Here is a 19683-nt window from a genome sequence, read left to right as displayed (position 1 = left end):
CAGCTGACTTTGATTTTTGTTTCTCAGGGTGACTTTATCTCTATGTTCTTGCTGCAGCTCACCTCTCTTAGCAAGTTCCAAGTTCTCTGCTGTCAAGTCACCTCTCAATCACTTCAAAGAAAGCTTAAGATACTGTTTTCATTTTTTTCCTGTGAGGTCTCTAGATCCTGTTTTGGGTCTTGTTTTAATTTTGTATTTTTTTAGAGTGCTGCAAGCACAGTCATTATGTGTTCCATCTCAGTTTAATGGGAAGATCCTCTTAGAATTTCTCTCCTTCTAAACTTGATCCCACTACTAATACTGATGTTCCCCTTTTTAGACCAAACAATTAAGCAACTTGGAAGAGTTTGCAGGTTGTTTGCATTAAGAGAAGAACTTAATAAAATCACATATTAGTTTAATGAAAGGCTGCTTATTTAGAAAGAGAAATTATGCAAACAAGCTTAAACAACCCCAGCATTACAAGAAATATATAAACTACATAACAATATACATATGAGATATATAAAATTGTATGCGTGTTCATATACAGAAACAAAGGGTGGATTTAAAGCCCCTCTGAAAGCCTACCATAGCATTTAAAGGCAAATAAAATGTTAGGAATTATTAAGAATGGAATTGTAAACAAAACAGAAAGTATCTTTGTGCCCCTGTATAAATCCAAGGTGCATCCAGACCTTGAACATTATGCCTAGTTTGGTCCTCACCCCTCAAAAAGGATATAGAAGAACTAGAGAAGGTACACAGAAAGGCAATGAGGATGGTTAGTGGTATGAAGGGACTTTCATATGAGGAGAAATTTAAGAGAATAGGCTTATTCAGTTTAGAAAGAAAGCACTGGAAGTGGGGACATGATAAGGACTTACAAAATACTAAATGATGAAGAGAAATAAGGATTTATTATTTACTGTCCTTGCATTACAAGAACTGGGTGTGATGAAATTAAACTATGTAGTATGTAGTAAGTAACACAAGGATCTGTTTCATACAGTATGTGACAGAAATGTGGAACTCACTGACACAAGATGTTGTGGAAGCAGGCCATTTAACCAGATTCAAGAAGGGAGGTGGTGCTCTCCCCTCCCCTGGGGGTCTTCAAGAGGAGGTTGGATAGGCATCTGGCTAGGGTCGTCTGAACGCAGCACTCTTTCCTGCCTATGCAGGGGGTTGGACTCGATGATCTATTGAGGTCCCTTCCGACCCTAGCATCTATGAATCTATGAATCTATAAGGGCTTGGACAAATTCTTGGGAGGAAAGGTGCATCAGTAGCTATTGAGCATGGGAGTTAAGGTGTACAACCTCTGAATCAGAACTTCCTAGACCTTAAATACTGGAGTCTGCAAGTGGAGGAGGTACATACCCCATTCATACCCTGTTCACCCTCCCTTTCAGCATTTGCTCTCTGCCACTGTGACACAGGACATTGGGCAAGGAGGGCACCCCATCTATTGTATTAAGAGGGTTTTAAGGACATAAGCAGGGTTGAACAGGCATATACTTAGGTACTTACTCCACTCACACTCCTAAGAGGTGAACTAGAATCTAGGTCCTCATTTTAGGAACAGCAGGGCGGTCCAGCAGAAGGAGCTCCGGTGCTCTCAAGTTCTACTCCCAGCTCAACTATGGACCTGCTCTGGCAGAGGTTCGGACAAGATGAACTTTTAAGGTCTCTTTTAGCCTTATGATTTTATAACTTTGGTAAATTTAATTTATCTTTCTGGGCTTCCATTTATCCTCTCATTTCTCAGGGCAGATGCTCATCTTCTCTTTTGTGTTTATCCAGTGCCTGGCACAATGGAACCATGATCTTGATTGAGCCCCCTATGTTATAATGCAAGGAAATATGTTAAGGCATCTAACAAAAATGCTCTGTATTTCAGCTTCCATTATTTTTCTGGGAACACGCAAAGCATACACTGTAAAAAGGGTTGCATATCCAGTTAAAAAGTTGAGCTTCTGTCTTTAAACAGCAGTATACTACAGATATTTACCACACTGCATTTCAGACATACTTGCAACAGGCAATATGCTATGAGTTCATATATATAAAACTCTGTCAATATTTATTTTTCCAATATATTTAAAACAACTATGAAAAATGACTAAGGACTGTTTTAACTTCCCCACCTGCAACCCAATCACCAAAGCTACAAGAATAAACATTAATCTATCAGTATTTTCAGTGGACTGATGGGAGACAGGAACAGATAAATACATTTACAGCAAGGTGAAACTAATATACAAAAATAACAGAGAAAGCTAGTTTTATGCTTCACAGCCAGAAATGTCTTCAGCAGTTCTCCTGGGGAAAAAAAATCCAGTCAAATGAAGGCAAATAAGTCTTGGGCACAGTTTGTAGTTATATTACAACAGAAAATACCCTGGTTCTGTGATACCAATTTCTCCTCCAATGGAAAGCTACTCTATTTCAAAGCCTTATAAATGTTCTTGCCTCAAAGGGACAATACTATGCAGAATAAGAAAATGTATATTACACACACACACACACACACACACACACACACACATGAACACAGAAAGGAAAACGTTACTTTTTTACATAAAGACCGTTGTAAAATGTTAGTATAAAGCTGTTAGTTTAGTCACTAACTGAGGGAAGTGTAAACACTCAGTTTAAATAGTCAGAAAGTTAATTTAACCCACTGTGTGTGGATAAAAATGCAGTATCAACAGTAAAACATTGCAAGTTCTGCTCTTTTCTCATTTGGTTCATTAAACTAAGTGCAACCCATCTGTTACTACACAGAACAAAAAATTAGTCAAACAGATAAAAATCTCACTTTATACACAGATAAAATTACTTGCTTAGGAAACTATTGACTTGGATGGATATAAGAAATTAAACAAGATAAATAGAGTTAAAGTAAGATAAACTTTTAGAGGGGTTTTAAAAATCCTAGATAATGAGAAAAAGAAAAATACATTTTTATATTGGAAGGTAATTTTCTCTAAATTGCTTTGTGTAGAGGTTACATGTATTTATTATATTAGGAAGGTCTGACAAAAAAGTTCTAGTAGAAGGTCATTGTATGAGGGATTTCAGTAATTTCTAGAATGGATATTCAGGAATGCTGGCCCACTAAAGAACGGTTGCTGCAGCCAATTAAAATAGATATTTGGGAAGCACATTACAGGACTTATTTTCATATAATCAGTTCATTATTTTTCTATTATGCAGGATGATATTGTGGATCTTTCCTTTTCATTGAACACTGGATAATAGCAAGATTTCTCTAATTCTGGCAAAACAGGGAAAACATAACAAAACTGCAAATTATTCATTATAAGTTTATTCATTATAAGTTTAGTGGACAGATGAGTGAAAAAGGGTCTTCCCACAACACGCAAGCATTTCATTTTTGATTTTCAGAGAAGAAAACTTAATGCTCCAAGAATCTTGAAAGGCTTCATCAACAATGGGATCACAAAGGAACTAAGCAATTTCCGATTTACCTGTGTTGGGGGGAAAAGGGGTGATAGAGGAGAAAAAGAGGTGGAAGGATGGAGAAACAAATAGGATAAAAAATGTCCTGATTCTGTGGTAGCAAAAATGTAGCAAGATGGTAACATGTGAAAGCCATGTAGTAATAATAAAACTACAAGTGAGCAGAAGGCTTCAAAATCAAAACAGTATTTGGGGAGGCCCCCAGTTCTAGCTTGATAAGAAAGTCTGTTTTCAGGATAGCTGTCTAAAATATCCATAACCTCCAAGCATCCAGACTTTCAGTCACTTAGGTATTGTCAAAGAAAGTCCCAGTGCTGATTTTATTATTATGAACCTCAGTGCAATGTGATTTTGGAGACAGATAAACAGACAAATACCTTTTATTTCATTGCCAGGATCAGACTGTATTTATGAATGGAAGAGTGCTGTAGGAAAAAGAGACTGTTTAAAACCTTCAGAGACATATATACACATTATTTAACTGACAGTGGGCATGTCTACAGGTGCAATTAATGCAAAGCAATAAACTCCAGAGTTTATTGCTCCAGAGTCTGTTACTCCCAGGTACACCTGAGAGTGCCTGGAGTTTATTGCCATTTGAACATTTGCCCCAGGACCGCAGCATGTTGAGCCAGGTTGGATGTTGAGTCCAGCTAACCTGAAGCTGTTCTCCCCGGCTCAATGTGCTGGAGAGGGGTTGGCTGGAGCACAAGGGTGCTTCAGTTCAGGGTTAGCTGACAGGCAGCTCCTGCAGTGAAACACCCTCATGCCCCAGCCAGTCAAGCATAGTATTTATAAATACTATTCTGCTGTGGAGCAAGTTAGTTTTCTCCAGCCTAATAGGGACACGTGGATGCCAGTGTTTACTGCACAGCTAATTAGTCTACTGCACAGGAAACATTTTGTGTAGATACACCCAATAACTGTTATTTTTGCTGGATGGTGTTTCCTTGTGTTCAAGTGCTGGTATTTGTGGTTTGGGATACTATATCAAAAGTATATACTTTTAGTTTTTAAAATAAAGAAATATGGAGAGAACATATTACTTATACTACTTTCCTTGCCCTTAAGGAAACAGAGTTATGAAGAGCACATGTGTGCATCAGTTTTTGGTACATCTTATTGGGGCAGGAATGGGGGGATGTTTGGTGTTCCTAACCCTGTTTATTGTATACTAATTATTGTTAAGGGAAATTCTCCAAGTCAATTAACAAGAATGAAACCAAAGACCACAAAATATGCTTCCTTTCTTGATGTCCTGGAACTCATAAACAGGAGATGCCTTGACATTTTAGTTGGTCTACAGGTTTAGTTTCTGTGCAAATCAAGCATAGGTTCTGTGGGGAGGGATTTGTAATGATGCACCTCACGGCCTCTTAATGACATGCAACCTAATAAACCATATAAACACTGTCTTGGAGCATCTGAGCCTGTCACATGCCCCCGTGCACAGCTCTGACGCTCACTCTTGCTCACACTCCCATAGAGCGTAGCCTGCTCATATGCCATGCTGACATCAGTTCCTAAAGCACTGCAAGGACCTTTTCCACAAATACATTCAGGTTATGCAGAAACCTAAAAACCCAAAACAAAAACTGTACCATTCATGTACATATTTGTTTTTCATAGTGTTATTGTCCTTTTCTAAAGAAGCATATCACGTACTTTGACTGGTCTCCACCCCTTCCCACCTGTTTTGTCTTCCTAATTACCATATTTACTCAAATACAAGACAAAGGTTTTTCCTCCACTTGGCATGGTGAAAAAAGCCCCTCGCCTTATAATCTCATGTAAGAAAATATCACTAAATACACTGTCTGTCATTAAACTGTTGCCAAACCAGCATGTGCTCAACAATGGAAACTATGAAGTTGATTAAATCTGGGTATTTATAACAGCAACGCCCAGTTCTAGGCATAAGTGGGGGGCTAATTAGTACATGGATAGTTTGTGGGGGGAATATGAAGTACACACATACTTAGCAGTGCTGAGCTGTGGGGTCTCTGTGGTTTGACATCCTGTTGACTCTGCTGGGGTCCAGCCTAATGAGCTATGGGTAAATCACAAGCCTTTGGCTTTGAGCTAATATCCTACAAAGTTTGTACTACATGTAAATAGGTGCCAAAGTACTGCTCAAAAGTATGTTTATGGACTACCTGTGCTAAAACTTGCAGCACTTTCAAAACAAGGTAGCATGTATCAATTCTGGATCAGCTAAGTGCATGGGAACCATACGCAAATTGCTATAGCTTTGCTTAACTTCAAGGTTATTGTTTTCAAATTTGTGCCTTGCTTCCATGTACTCAGGGAGAGCAGGAAATAAGGAGAGGGGGAAGGGGTTGCCAGGGGAAAAAGTTGGGGGAAAAAGGGAGAGAGTAAAGGGGCTACCTGACCCCCCGATTTATTTTCCCTGTTGTAGCAGTGGGAATTATATTTTATGCCTGGAAAATTACAACCAATTTATAAATTGTCCACATATAGAATTTTTTATTGAGAGGGTCATCTTATAATCAGGGTCATCTTTTATTCGAGCAAATACAGTATGCATTTCCCAGTATATGTGATGTTAACACAGAAAAGTGATGAGAGCTGCAGTGCCAAATTATAATTTATAGATTCTCCCTAACAGGAAGACTGAGGGAGTTGGGATTTGGGATTTGGGAGAGGCTCCCTCAGGGAACAGCTAGTTAAAAGTCCCTCCTACAGAGGTTACTTATTGCTTTACCATTAAAGTATGTTATTGCTCATCTCATTCATGTGTGCCTGTATTTATTAAAGCTAATGATTACTATGAGAGCTAGGTGGTAGGTAGGAAGCAGGGCATGCAGCCATCTTTCTCTTCTTTACAGACTCAATGGCTTCTGATAAATGTGATAAAAACAGTTATGATCCTTGAGCTAAGCAAAACAGATTTTCATGAAATTTTAATTTATGGACAGTTTTGCCTGCTTAGCTTTGAATGATAATGTCTGTAATCCTTGTACACAGAATTTAAAAAATCTCTTATTAACTTCTGTAGGTTTTCTGTCCAGTAACCTGTTTTATAGCTGCAAATGTACATAGTTTCTAAGCAACTGAGGATTGCATCTTTCTCAGTTATTCATGTTGCCGATTCCTACAGCTACTTCCATTTTTCTTGACAAAATTTTATATAGCTGCCCTTTTCCTTTTCTTAACTTGGCAGTTTGGGTACATGACAAATGTTTCTAATCACAAATGGAATTTATCTGGCATATGCCTAGTTCTTTTTGAAAAAAAGCAGCTTTGCAGGATGAAATTCTGAAAAGCCATGGAGAGAATGCCAGTTTATGGAAAACTCAAGGAAATTATAAATACAATAAAGTATCTTAGCAGCAGTCACAGCAAAAACTTGCTCAGCTGTGTTCCATGCCTGATATAAAAATAACAGGCAAGTAATATTTTTCAGAGTCCACAAGACAAAAAGCACCTGTACTATCCCAACTGTGTAGATTTCACATTTTAAAGAATATTTCAAGACTTCACCGAGTCCATAAAACATGTCAGTTAACAGGATAGAAACAGAGCCAAGGATCATAAAAGAGTTATAATGCAACTGATAGCCACTTGTCTGTGTTAGAGCAGGGGTGGCCAAACTGTGGCATAGGTGCCCCAAGTGGTATGGACAGCCTTTAGAACGAAGCAGAAATTGGAGCAGCAAATTGGACAGGGGATGGAAATTAGAGTGGCACTTGAAGAGTGTGCAGCTAATTTGTGGCACACCTGCCAAAAAGGTTGGGCTCTACTAAGTTAGAGTATCACTCAGCAGGGGCTGTTAGTTTGCATAAAGGATGAAAGTTACAGGAACTAAAAGTAGGGAGGCCTGGGGGTTTCTAAGCTAAATAATCCTCTGACCTTCCTGTCCTCCCTGCCCCTCCCCATGCCAGAAGATCCAGACGTGGGCCCTTAAAAAATTGATTCCCAGGAAGGAGGTAAATTTAAATACATCTGCAGCACTTTTTCACCTAAATAGTGCCTGCAGCACACTCTCCATGAGGTCTAGAGTTTGCACAGAGGGGGAGGGTGGAAATGCAGTGCGCTGAAGGTTGTGAATTCCCCACTATCCAAAGTCTCTGAGAAATATAATACTGACAAAATAAAACAGCAACAACAAAACCTATAGAGCAGCTCTCTGACTCTGCATGCTGTACAAGGGTAAAAATTCCTCTCCTATTGGCCTATGACCCTTAAACAATTAAACAAGATACATGTGTCTCACAACATTACTCTAATTCAATATTGTTTTGAAAAGTTGTCCCTTTTCAAATCCTTCCAGCAGCAGAACTTTGCTTTTACATGCTACATATCCTGACCAAGAACACTATGGTAAATTAGTACCAGTGCAGTTCTCCTAAAGAGGAATTTTAAGAATGCAGATGAAGCACACAAAGAATTAAACATAATAAACTTAATTTCTCACATCCTATGTTGATAAAAATACAGCCTAATGTTGTACCTAAGAGAAATACAGGAAGAGACAGCAGTATTCCTTGGTGTGTGTCTCTGAAGTGAACGTTTAGGCTTCCACGGGCATTTGTAACTTACGTTTACGTTTATATGGTGGATAATCATGAAATGCTGCAATCACACTAAGTAATTTATGTTCTGTAATGCTCTCTCAATTCATGGTATGCTAAAAATATTTAAGTGAGGGATATAATCAATATTATATCCATCACAGATAAACACTGCATTCAGAGGAATTAATTCTTAGTCCTCATGGGTGTAACCACAAATCTTTAAGCTATCCAAATGCTACATTTTCTAACCACTGGTGTATTGGAAAAGAGTGCAATAAATAACTCCTCCCAAATTCCATTCTAATATTTATTATATAACCATAGCATTAAGTCACCAACAAATGCAACGGTCTCTGTCCTGTGGAGTAAAAGTGCTTGCAGATAAGCTGTGAGCACATAGCCTCAAATAAAAGGCAGAAATGAGTCTGAGAGATAGGACACGAGGCATACAACAATGAAGTTACATGATTATTCAGGCATAACTATATGGGGTTTCTCAATAAAGAAACTGAAGCTATCAACTAAATTCACCCTTTGTCTTAAATTTATCTTTTATTCAAAAAGGAGTATGAGAACATTTTCTTTTAAATACAACATAAATCCACCCACCCCTTTTTATCTTAAAGTCATAACCCACTTTGGAGATCTGTGATGCAAAAAGACGGTAAGTCTAAGGGTCTGCAATATTAAGAAAAGTATGGCAGAAAGAATACATATCTTAGAGTTTATTATTACTCCCTCTAAGCAATAATATATCCCTAATTCTCCAAACAATCAATTAATCTAGGAGGAAAGTTTAGCTTTCATTTTTCTAATATGACCCCCAAAACCATCTCCAGTAAGGTAAGAACCTGTAACTATTCCTAGTCATCGAGGTCACTATTCTCAAAACTTCCAACAATCAATAAAATTAGACAACTGTAATAGAGTTGGTTTTTGTCACTAGTTTTACATCTGACAGAGTAATTTTCAGGAGCAAAGCAATGTAGTTAAGACAATCATACGTAGTTTAGGAGGATGTATATTAGCACCACAAATAAACCAGAAGCAAGAAAGCCTTACGATTAAGTGATATAGACAATTCACATATCTTTAAACTGAATCTGACCCTACCTGCCCTGGTGCCATATCAAAAACAGCTGCTCTGTCATACATGCCTTATGGTCCTTCAGACTGCTGTAGGGTGTGCTTACTAGCTTCTGCTCGGTGGTCCTTTCAGCAGGACAATTGCAGCGAAGTAATGGGTGTGGTGGGGGAAGGTGGTTGGAAAAAGAATCACATGGTAGGAGAAATAGTGTCAGAGGTGACAAAAGGCAGTGGAAGAATTAATGTTAATGACAGTTTCTTCCTATTTTTCCTGTTTGGCCTGTAGGCTGTGTACAGGCATTGAACAGTAATGACAGTCTGTTTAGAAACTAAATAGTCCAGCTGGGGTGAAAGTCATTTTCCATTACCATTTCAAACCAAGGAAAAAGTGAGTTTACCACTGCCCTGGCTGCATTTTGAAAGACTAGGTGACCTGTCACATGGGACAATTAGTATGTGTTAAATCTGTGAAAAGTTATGCAGTATTAAAGTTAGAATGTGTGCTAAGCCTAGAGGGCCACCCGAGGAGTTTTGATGAGCTCCTAAGGGCTGGGGGAGGGGAGGGGGGGGTGCTGACCTGGCTTCAGCCCTGTCCCATCTGAACATCATGTCAGATGGGACAGGGCTGAACATCATGGCTGCAGTGATCCCTAGGGCTCAAGGAGGTACACCATGCTCAGTTGATGGGGCTCCCCACAGGGGAGACGTGCAAATTAAAGCTCAGTAGCAACCAGATATAAAGTTAGTACACATTTTCAAGGTCTAACTTTATGGATGTTTAGAGCTTTTTATGTTATGATCGCTACTTTGGCATGTGTAGCTGGTCTCCACGAAAGTGCACAATTAACTGGTTAATTGCACAATACTTGCAACATATACAGGGGGACTTCAATAAAGAAAGGGAAAGGTAGATGGGGAATCACTGAAATCTAGGAGATGGAGATCACTGAAGCCTAATGAGAAATACCTGTCTTCAGCTGCTTGTGTTTTGCTCAACCTTAGTGACAGCAAGGAGGACAAAGGCTTGGAAGAGGCTGGGAGATTTTCTGAACAGCCCTAGAGTTGAGTACTACTCACTGCTAACCTGCTTAGGATCACAGAGGAGACAGAAATACATATTGTTCACAAGTGTTCCATGCTTTATTCATTGTCATAGCACATGTACTGCTATGTAACTACTGTGGGACATGGCTTGTATTACGATATTTTAAGAGAGTGTATGCAAAGGTAAGAGGAGAGTTATTTCAGGGTTTAGACTGAAAAAGACATAATTTTTATTAATAATGGATACAGACTTTTCCAACTTTATCATGAGTAAAATAGTTGAACATAAAAACTGACCTAAACATTATAGAAAGGAAAGTGAAAAGCTAATGTGGACATAATTACTTTAGGGTTACAATTAGGTATACATAGGCTTTTTAAAACTGCATTTTAAGGGTGCGGGATGCTGGTTGAATGGCTTGTCCCTACCTGTTGTCATACAGCATTTCTTTATTGTCCTGTAGTCTGGAATGCTTTGAGAAGTCCCATTGCTGAGTGATGTTGCACTGAATGGTGTGCCCAACAATACAGAGATAAGGGACTGGTATGAAGGCTCTGGCTTCTTCTCCAGGACATTTGTTTTTCACTCTGCCAACCCCTGCAGTTATTTCTGGTTTCTGTCCTTTTCCCTCTCATCATACTTTGGGCCATAATCTTTTCTAACCACCTTTTTCTATCCCTCTCTTTGGATGAGCTCAAGTTCTTTGAACATGTCATCGTTTGAACTCCTCTTCTTCCAGCGTAGGTTGAACAGACATTTCATCTGTTATCAAAAGGCATCAACTGCTATATGGAAGACAGAGAAAAAAAATCTAGTAATAGTGAAAATTGTAACATCCAAGCTAACAGTGAGAAAATACAGTGAGAAAATGTTCTTTTTCTCGACCACCTTGGAATTCTATTCCACAGGCCCTTCTTAGTCTTGGGTTGATCTTGAAGATGATGAGACATTTTGCAAATATTCCCCTTTTTGTTTCGGACCAATGGGCCTGTGGCATGAAGCAGATGGCAGGGAGATGGTGATTTCAACGGTTAGAAAAGGATAGGTGAAATGCACATTACTAACCTGCTTGTGCTGGCATGTGCATTTCTGCAGACTTTCTTTACTTTGATGTAGATTACCCGGAGGAACATCTTCAAAAAGGCACAGAGAGATTCTGTCAAAAGGCAGTGAACAAAGTGCCAGATAAGTGGTTTGCCAGGACAGTGCCCCAGAGCCAGTGTAGAAGTGACTACAAACTGTATGAGAATGGCTGAGAAACTTGCACTCTCATGCAATCTCTAAGAAAAATCAGAGCATTATTTTTATCTTAAGTTCTCTTTAACATTTGAGGATCAGCAGAAAGTGCACTGCAAATGCAAAATAAATAAAATATTGCAATAGCCCAAAAGGGAAATCAAATCCTTATAGTGCCTTACACTACTTTTCTTTTTGCAATGTTTACATATTTGGACTTTTCTAAGTTAGCTTATAACTCATACTGGATAAAAACTGAGCATTAATGAGAATGTGAGCTACATAAATGATTCAGTTGCCTTCACTTTTCTGTATTTGCTTCTATAACAAGCAGTTGCTTCAAAAGTTCTTCTGGTTTGCAGTGTCACCATCTTGAATGGAGGACCCGTTTGTCAGAGACTGGTGGATTTAGGACCGGCCAGGATACATACGATGGTAAGAAGATTGGCCTGGGACACAGCAAGATTAAGTGGCAATTGCATGTTTGTGTCCAAAACAAAACAAATGAAAAGAAAGAAACCAGCATGAAAACATATACAGATCTGGTGTAGTCACCATGTTTAGCAATGGAAAGGCAGTAGAAAAGCCCAGGAAGTCCAGAGATCAAACTCTTTTGGACCCTGAACTAAAGAATTTTCAACTCCTTTATTTATTAAAGGATATTACAATATCAAACAACACTCACCAGGTGTGATCCCACAGTCTCCAGCTGTGGCACAGTTAATGATGAGGCTGTGATTCAGACAGCTCCTGAGCCTGCAAGTCTGCTACTTCCTTTGGATCTCCAGAGCAACAAGGTCCGAGTTCAGTATCCCTCTCCTAGATGCTCTTGAGAGGATTTTCTTTGATGGTGTCCATCAAATGCAACAGTCCAGTCTAGATCCTCAAAGTTTAACTGTTATCCTTTATATCCAGCAGAAGATGCTCTTTGTGAGGCACTTCTTCATTTTGAGAGAGATCCATGGCATATTTGTATATTACATAACTAAAATTCAGCTATGCCTATACATGCTCCTCTCCCCTTAGGAAATAAAATCAAGGACTTCAGCACAAGACCAGCCTCATGTTTCAGCATCACTACTCAGCAATTATTAACCAGGAATATGACACAGGAATCTGAGCTCCACACATGCTGGAATCATAAAGGACAGATGCTGGCTGTGCAATGCAATTTAAATTGCAATGTAAAGTCCAGTCAGAATAACCCCAGAGGCAATAAAGGTCATACAAGAATTTAATGCAGGCAATCCAGTAAAGTAGAGGGGGAAAGCAGTGTGAGGACTTGACAGATATTCAACTGTTTTGCAATGGGGAGGCATCCACACCTGTTTTCCTGTGGGTAAACATCCCATATTCAAATAAATCTACTACTACAATAAGTTGGCTTATTAACTCACAATAAAAGACCAGATGATTTGCAACAAAAATACTGTTTGCAGCAAAGTGACCTGCAAAAACTTTCAAACACTTAACCATGCAAGGCTTCACAACTCTTTGATTTCCCTCCCTTAGGCCCCTGACACAGGTTACATTTTAAATAGTAACCCAGACGTGTGCAACTGTGCTACCCAGCTGGGCAGCATGCAGGGTTTTGACAGGTTCTGATGTGCAGGAAGCTGTATAAACCCCATGTACCACCCTCTCTGTACAGAGGGAGCTTGGCATCAGGCTGCTACAGCCTAATGCCAGGCTCCCCTTGCACTGGGACCCGTCAAAACCACAGGTGCCACTCAGTTGGGCAGTGTTCACGTTTCCATAAGTCCATGGGAAGCCTGGCATCAGACTGACACAGTCTATCAAAATTATTTGGTCATTGTTGAAGTGGTTTCTGGTAAGGAACTTCTAACCTACAAGCAATGAAAAAGGTTAGAAGTGAGCTTGTGACAATGCAAATTGCACTCCTCCCTTTACTCTGAATATATTTAGTAAGTTTTTAATTTTTTACTTCTAGGGCCTATTGCTATTATACCTCCTAAATCTCTAAATTTGCTTGTCTCCATCTTTTCCCCATTCTATTTTCTCCCTAATATTATTCTTAGGTACTGAGTCATTAGCTTGGTACTGTCTTAGTAGAACAAGTGCTATTTGTCAAATCATAAATTCATAAATGTCTTCCTTGAAGCACGTACAAAATAAAATTCATAATGTCTTCCTTGAAGCATGCACAAATACAGTCTTGAAATTTCATTGGTTGTATCCATTTTTTCAAGAGTCTGCTTTGGTGTCTCAACATCATATCCATTACAGAAAGGGAGTCAGAATTCCATCATTTGTTTTACAAGTATCCATCACATTCTTAAGAACCAATATTATTTGAAAAGACCAATACAATTCGTCTCTTAGTTGTTCAAATTGAAAGCAAGGCAGTTAGGTCTTACAACTAATAATTGTCTGGCATCTTGGCCTCCAAAATACACAACTGCCTTTTGAAAAGGCAGACACTTAGAACAAGTGCTTTCTAGAACGCAAACTTGTATCAGGGGAAAAAAATGTAATGTATTTTGGAATTGTATATTTGCAGTGCAGTCAAGGAAGAAATACAAAATAATAGTTTCGTAATTGCTTTAAAATAAAATATGAATTCAGAAGTTTTCTATATACGATAGATTTTCTATCAACGATATGTGCAGCCAGTTGGAAATGGCACTGTCTGTAATCCACTGTAATGCACAATTTTTTTCTTATAGAAGAAATCCAGCCCTCACTGAAGCCAATGACAAATCTACTCCAACTTCAAAAAAAAAACCCCACCGGATTGAGCCCATAACCCAAGTTTACACAGTCACTCATAATTTTCTTTGTCTTTCACCTTTCAAGCTGAAAATGTCCTAACTTAGAAGCTTGGTTTGGTTTTGGAAGTTTGAAAGGAAGTGAGTCAGTCATTTTGGTACACAAGGATTTTTCTTTTTTAAGAGAACAATTCTACGACTCAACATGGATTTTAGAGATTCAGTTTGGCATGAACTTACTGCAGAACACAACATGGCTTCTGCCCTCAAGGGATATTAGTTTTCACGTAATGGTGTTGCAAGGCAGCCAGCCTCCTTGCAGTCTTTCTGCTGCTTTAATGCAGTATTTCAGACACCATCTAAGGCTATTAACTCTTGAATATTAAACATATATAGTAGATATTTTGTTCTTGCTACAGAAGGATGTGTTGCACAAATGTATTAATTTTGCTGTGAACTGGCTAGTTAACTAGGCTCATGGTGAAATTAAGGGTAAGGTGTGTAAATGATGAAGCAAGAGGCAATATTATATAAGAAAGAATCCCTCGCTTGCACTTATGCTTTGGAACTAACCAAGGAACTTGGGGAGCAAGATGTCTACTTAGGGATAAGTGCGCCTTTAAGAAGATGTGAAACCAAACCAACTTAAACGAGCTGCCTCACATGCTTAAAATTAACAGCATCCTTGTCATGGTTATAGGGCTAAGTGCATCCTTGTCCTAATTCTAGTCCTTCCAAGTAAGCCTCTTAAATTTTCAAGTTTGTGTCTTTACCCATCTTGGGACAGTGCTGCAATTCTCTCACTCTTGGCCAGGCCCCAACAACTGCAGTAACCCAGACACCAGCTGCGCTCAAGCCACAAATCTGAATGGTTTAGATACCTGAGGTTCTTACCTTCAGGAGCCTGTGACCAATAGCATACACTGGCAAAACAGAGTGTTTAAAGAAGGCAAGCTGCTCACAGATGTTAAAAAAAAAACCCCAAAAATGTCACTTTAAACTCCGTGTGCTCACACACAGAGCTCATTACATGCCCACAAGAGAGCGCATTAGTTGGATCCAGCTTGCCCGACATCTGTGTAGATTGGGAGCCTTAACGTATTGCTTACTTTAGTCCTATTTCATTTAGTGAAAAAGGGTTTGAACACAGTCTACACAAATGTCTACATCACTCAAAAGCCCCTGATGATAGCATAAGCAGGCCTAAATTCTGAAGAGACCCCAGAAGGTTCCTGTGTCTCAACCTGGTTTCCCCAAACAACTCTCCATCCGGAGAGTGCTCCTTTATAAACTTTGCTATGGTTTCTTTGATCCATTGTGTTTTCAGGACTTTCCTGCCTATGAATTGTCTTTGAACAAACAAAAATGAACATCTGTAAGTCAGTCGGGGGCTGAGGTTAGGTTTTTTGTGATCTGGATAAAGTTACATTTTGGCTGAGGTGAGGAATCTAAATTGTAGTTTACACACGTTCTTTCTAATAGAGCTTCAGACTTAGAAATTATAGCAGTAAAAAAAAAAAATAAAAAAAATCATACACACTGTAAACTATCGTACATCATTTTCCCCTTCTGAATGATCAAGTCCTGTTTTTTCCCGATCTATTTATTAGGTTGCAAACTGTTCCAGTGTAGAAATCTCTTTTGTGACAGGCATTGTACTACATTGATCATGTTGAAAAAGCAAAGCAAATACAGGTTTTAAGACTGAGATTGTACACACAGAGCACAAAAAACTACCGCACGAATCAGAAATCATTATAACAACCATCGCTATTTACTTGTTTGTCTTATTCCTGCTTCTTGTTCATCTGTTGGACTGCTGCAATTTTGATCATATGGGTGTGCAGGGGTATACACAATTGGATTCACATGTAGCATTTAGTTCTTTGCTTGTTTTAGTTTGGCAAATAGATAATACAGTGTAGATGTCAATAAAAAGCAATAAATCATTTCATGTCTGTAACCATAGTTTACTAAGTTTTGATTGTGTGATTTCTTACTCTTATTTAACAGTATTGTATTAGAAGGACACTTTACAGAACTCAAAACATTTTCCACGCCATTTCCTCCAAGCTCTGAACACAGCACCAGATCTGAGTAGGGTCTCCAGGGACTTAGCATGGAACGTTTTTTTTTTTTAGTTTGTCTATACTTAAGCAGGAGGTGAGAGGGCTGCTAGCATGGACTTATTTCACCATTAGTACTATGAGGCCCAGTACTACGAGGGGGGCCCCCCAAGGTATAATGTTTTCTTTTTTTAAACCTGCTACATGTATTTTTCTACAGACTGGTAGCCCGTGACTTCTTAGGGAGTTCTTGCATGGCCTTGGACCAAAAAGGTCTCTCTTTCATACAGACCAGCTCTACTCATAGGTGGTCAGCTTCTTCCTCACCATAAAACTTTCATGGAAATCAAAGAGAACTGTATTTCTTCTCTGGATCATGTGCTATGAAAACCTTGAAGACAGCTCAGTTTCTCTCTCATATTACTTTAATTGACTAGAGTTACTCCCATTTTACACTGTTGCAAAATCCAAAATCAGATTCTTCAACTTTTTAGCACCACTGTTCCAAATTTAGAATTATTATGTTATGACCAGGTTCTAAAAGGAAGATTTATTCATTACCTGGCAGCTAGGTTAGTGATTTTACTTCCCCAGCAATAATTTTAATATTTATTTGTCCCACAGGAGCTTTCCTTGGGAGCCACCAGCATTATAAACTTGGTTGCAACATACACCTTTGGTTCGTCTCAAGCACACTTCTATATTTAAACATACAGAGCTGGCAGAAGGAAGGAATCCTGCCCTCTCTATTCAACAACCAGACAATTTTTCTTTTTCCAAGTCTATGTTCTCCACTGAAGCATGGTTTCCCTCATTTGTTAAAAGCATGTGAGGAATAAAAGGCTCCAAGGTTTATTTTAGTTATATACCAATACATCACCCAGCACTTCGGGAGAGCCACAGTGAAACAAGCTCTGCTCACATACTCCCCCTCTGCAGGCTAAATGTGTTGTGTAGCCACAGCTACAGTGGTACAAGGCACACCCAGTGCCACTAAACAGCACACTGGAACCAAAAGGTACCTCTACACCAAGTCCCTGTTGCTCCTAGGCAGGGTGACTCTCAAGCATGCCTTACCACTCACTCCTGGTTACCCACACCAAACCCAAAATGAAGTAGCAAAGCTGCTCTGGGGACATCTCCCACAAGCATGCTGGAGACAGAGGCCTCATACAGACACTCAGTTTCTCTTGGGAGAGTCACTGCTCACTCGGGTTTCTCCCAGAGTAAAAATGGCTGCTCCAGGAAAAAAAGGAACCTGGGAACAGCGAGGGTTAAATCACTCCCAGCAGTTTCTCTTGGGAGAATGAATGTCTGTACATGCTGAAAGAGACTGAGGCCATAGGGAGCACCCCCAAGAGGCTTCCTCACTTCATTTTCAGATGCATACTAGAACATGTGGATAAGACATGCCTGAAAGCAGCTCTCCCTCTGAGAGCACATGGGACAAGGTGTAGACATACTCTGAGAGTTCAAGCCTGGCCCTGAGGTACACACCAAAAGAAACAGCTCTAGGGCATTTTTCAGCATGAAGCAAGACTGAGTAGGTACAACTTGTTTTCATGGTGGCACTCCTGTGCACATCCTAGGAGTGTCTAGCACAGCTTTTGCGTGAGTGACACCGATAGTGCATGAAGTTAAGTCAGCAGAGTCAATTATGCAAAATAACTGGAACAAGACCAAAAACAGCTAGTCATATCTATTAGTCTGGTTAATGAAGCACTCATTAAGAAGAGTTACATACACAAGATAGACACAATCTGGATCTGTGAAGATCAGTGATCTTCAGTGTATTATTTCATTTTCCCCCCTCAGTCATTAAGACAGCTCTCTTGCTTTTCAGGTACTGTTGCTCTCCCACAGGGGCAGATCCAGAGCAGGTACACTGGTGCACTCACACCCCACTTTGATTCACCCGAAGTTTAAACCCAACTGCTTTGCAGTGGCAGCAGCATTTCTAGTCAGGCACCGCCCAGGAAGCCAATTGACTTTATGGCACCTTATACATTTACTCCATCCCTTCTAAACTCATTTAATGACCCTCTCCTCTTCTTAATAGTCTTGATGTTCCACCAATCAAGCTAGCTGTTGTTCTGCTGCCTGTCTGCTGCTCCTGGAAATGAAGCACCTATTTCACAGCCCTGCAGCTTGTTTTGAAACTCATTCCAATGCAATTATATTGGTTTTTTTCTTCAATCTTATGCTGAACAATCCAGGGCCCTGGCAGGTTAGTAAAACTTCAAGTTTCTTTTCAACCAGAGAAAAATGTACTGTTTTTATATTAATGACATCTTATGTAGAATTCAGATGATGGTTGCATGGGATGGTTTAGATAAGGATGATCTTGCCTCAGGTAGAGGGTTGGACTAGATGATCTCTGGAGGTCCCTTCCAGCCTGACTTCTCCATGGCCAGGTACAGACACTACACTTTTACTGATGATAGGAAACAGATCCAAGGTTCGAATTATGGGGGAGCTGGGGAAGAAGGGAGGAGCTGAGCCCCCTGTAAGATTTAAAAATCATAACCTGGGGGGCAGGTCTCCGATTTTATTATGGCATCACGATGGGCAGCCCGATTTTGTTTTTGCAGACCCTTCCCCCAGAAGAGTCAAAGTGTCATTCAACCCCCAAACAGATCTATACCCAGAACAGCAGTTTGGCGCACACAGACGGGTTGAGACATGCCAGAAGCAGGTCTAAAGTCCCCCGCCCCCGCCCTGAGGGCGAAGACTGATCTGTTCGCCGCCCACCCAAGCCGCAGCACTGGGATCAGTTGTGCCCAAAAGCCCGTCCCTTGCCTACAGCGCTCTGCCACGCTCCGGAGCCAGCCCTGCTCTGCAGTTGCCAGCCAGGCTGGTGGCAGTGCCATCCTTTCCTTCTCTACTTGATACCAAAAAAAAAAAAGGAGAGAGAGAGAGTAAAACCCCACTGGCTTGAACCAGCTGGAGACCCCCGCGCCCCGGCAGGGGCAGCGCCCGGAGAGAGGCAGGGCAGAGCAGGGCAGCGCTCGCCGCGCGGCGCCTCCAGGTGCTGCCGGCCGGGCCGGGCCGTCGGCGGGCGGGCGGGCGGGCTGCTGCCTCTGGCCCCTATAAGGAAAAGCGCGCGCAGCCAAGCGCGCAGGGGCGGGGGCGCTAATAATAACCCGGGGGGCGGCAGGGGCGCTCCTTGCCCCGCCGCCACAGCCCCCGGCCCGCGCGGGCGCCGCCGAGGGGCCACTTACTGGGGGCCGCGCCGGCTCCGGCGGGTGCGGGTGGCGGAGCGGACCCGGTGCGACCAGGCGCTGGGAGCAAGCAGCAGCAGCAGCAGCTCGCGCCGCTCCCCAAGGGACACCCCGGAGCCCGGCCGGCTGGCACGTGCCTACATAGGGGCCGCCCGCCCGCGGCCCCTCCTCCGCCCCCGCCCCCCGCATCTCCAGCGCCGCCTTGCTCAGCTCGGGGCAGCCCGGCACCAGCTTCGCCCTGCATCCTGCCTCCGCCCTCCTCGGTCAGCTTCGCGGGAAGCGGGCCTGCTAGCG

General features: G+C 41.0%; 1 protein-coding gene across 2 annotated transcripts in view; it reads right to left on the bottom strand.

Annotated features, from left to right (window-relative positions):
* Positions 1-19506, bottom strand: part of SLC7A2 (solute carrier family 7 member 2) — a 75689-nt gene extending 56183 nt beyond the window's left edge. Inside the window, exon 1 of one of the 2 annotated variants that reach the window (XM_059721792.1) lies at positions 19390-19506. The gene's annotated coding sequence lies outside the window, so the exon portion shown is untranslated. The remainder of the gene's footprint in view (positions 1-19389) is intronic. The other variant, XM_059721791.1, reaches the window with a different exon arrangement.
* Between the last annotated feature and the right edge of the window lie 177 nt (positions 19507-19683).

The sequence above is a fragment of the Alligator mississippiensis genome, chromosome 2 (assembly GCF_030867095.1).
Source record: "Alligator mississippiensis isolate rAllMis1 chromosome 2, rAllMis1, whole genome shotgun sequence".
Classification (NCBI taxonomy): Eukaryota; Metazoa; Chordata; order Crocodylia; family Alligatoridae; genus Alligator; species Alligator mississippiensis.
Note: the sequence above shows the minus strand (reverse complement) of the source record. Positions and strands in the feature narration are given on the sequence as shown.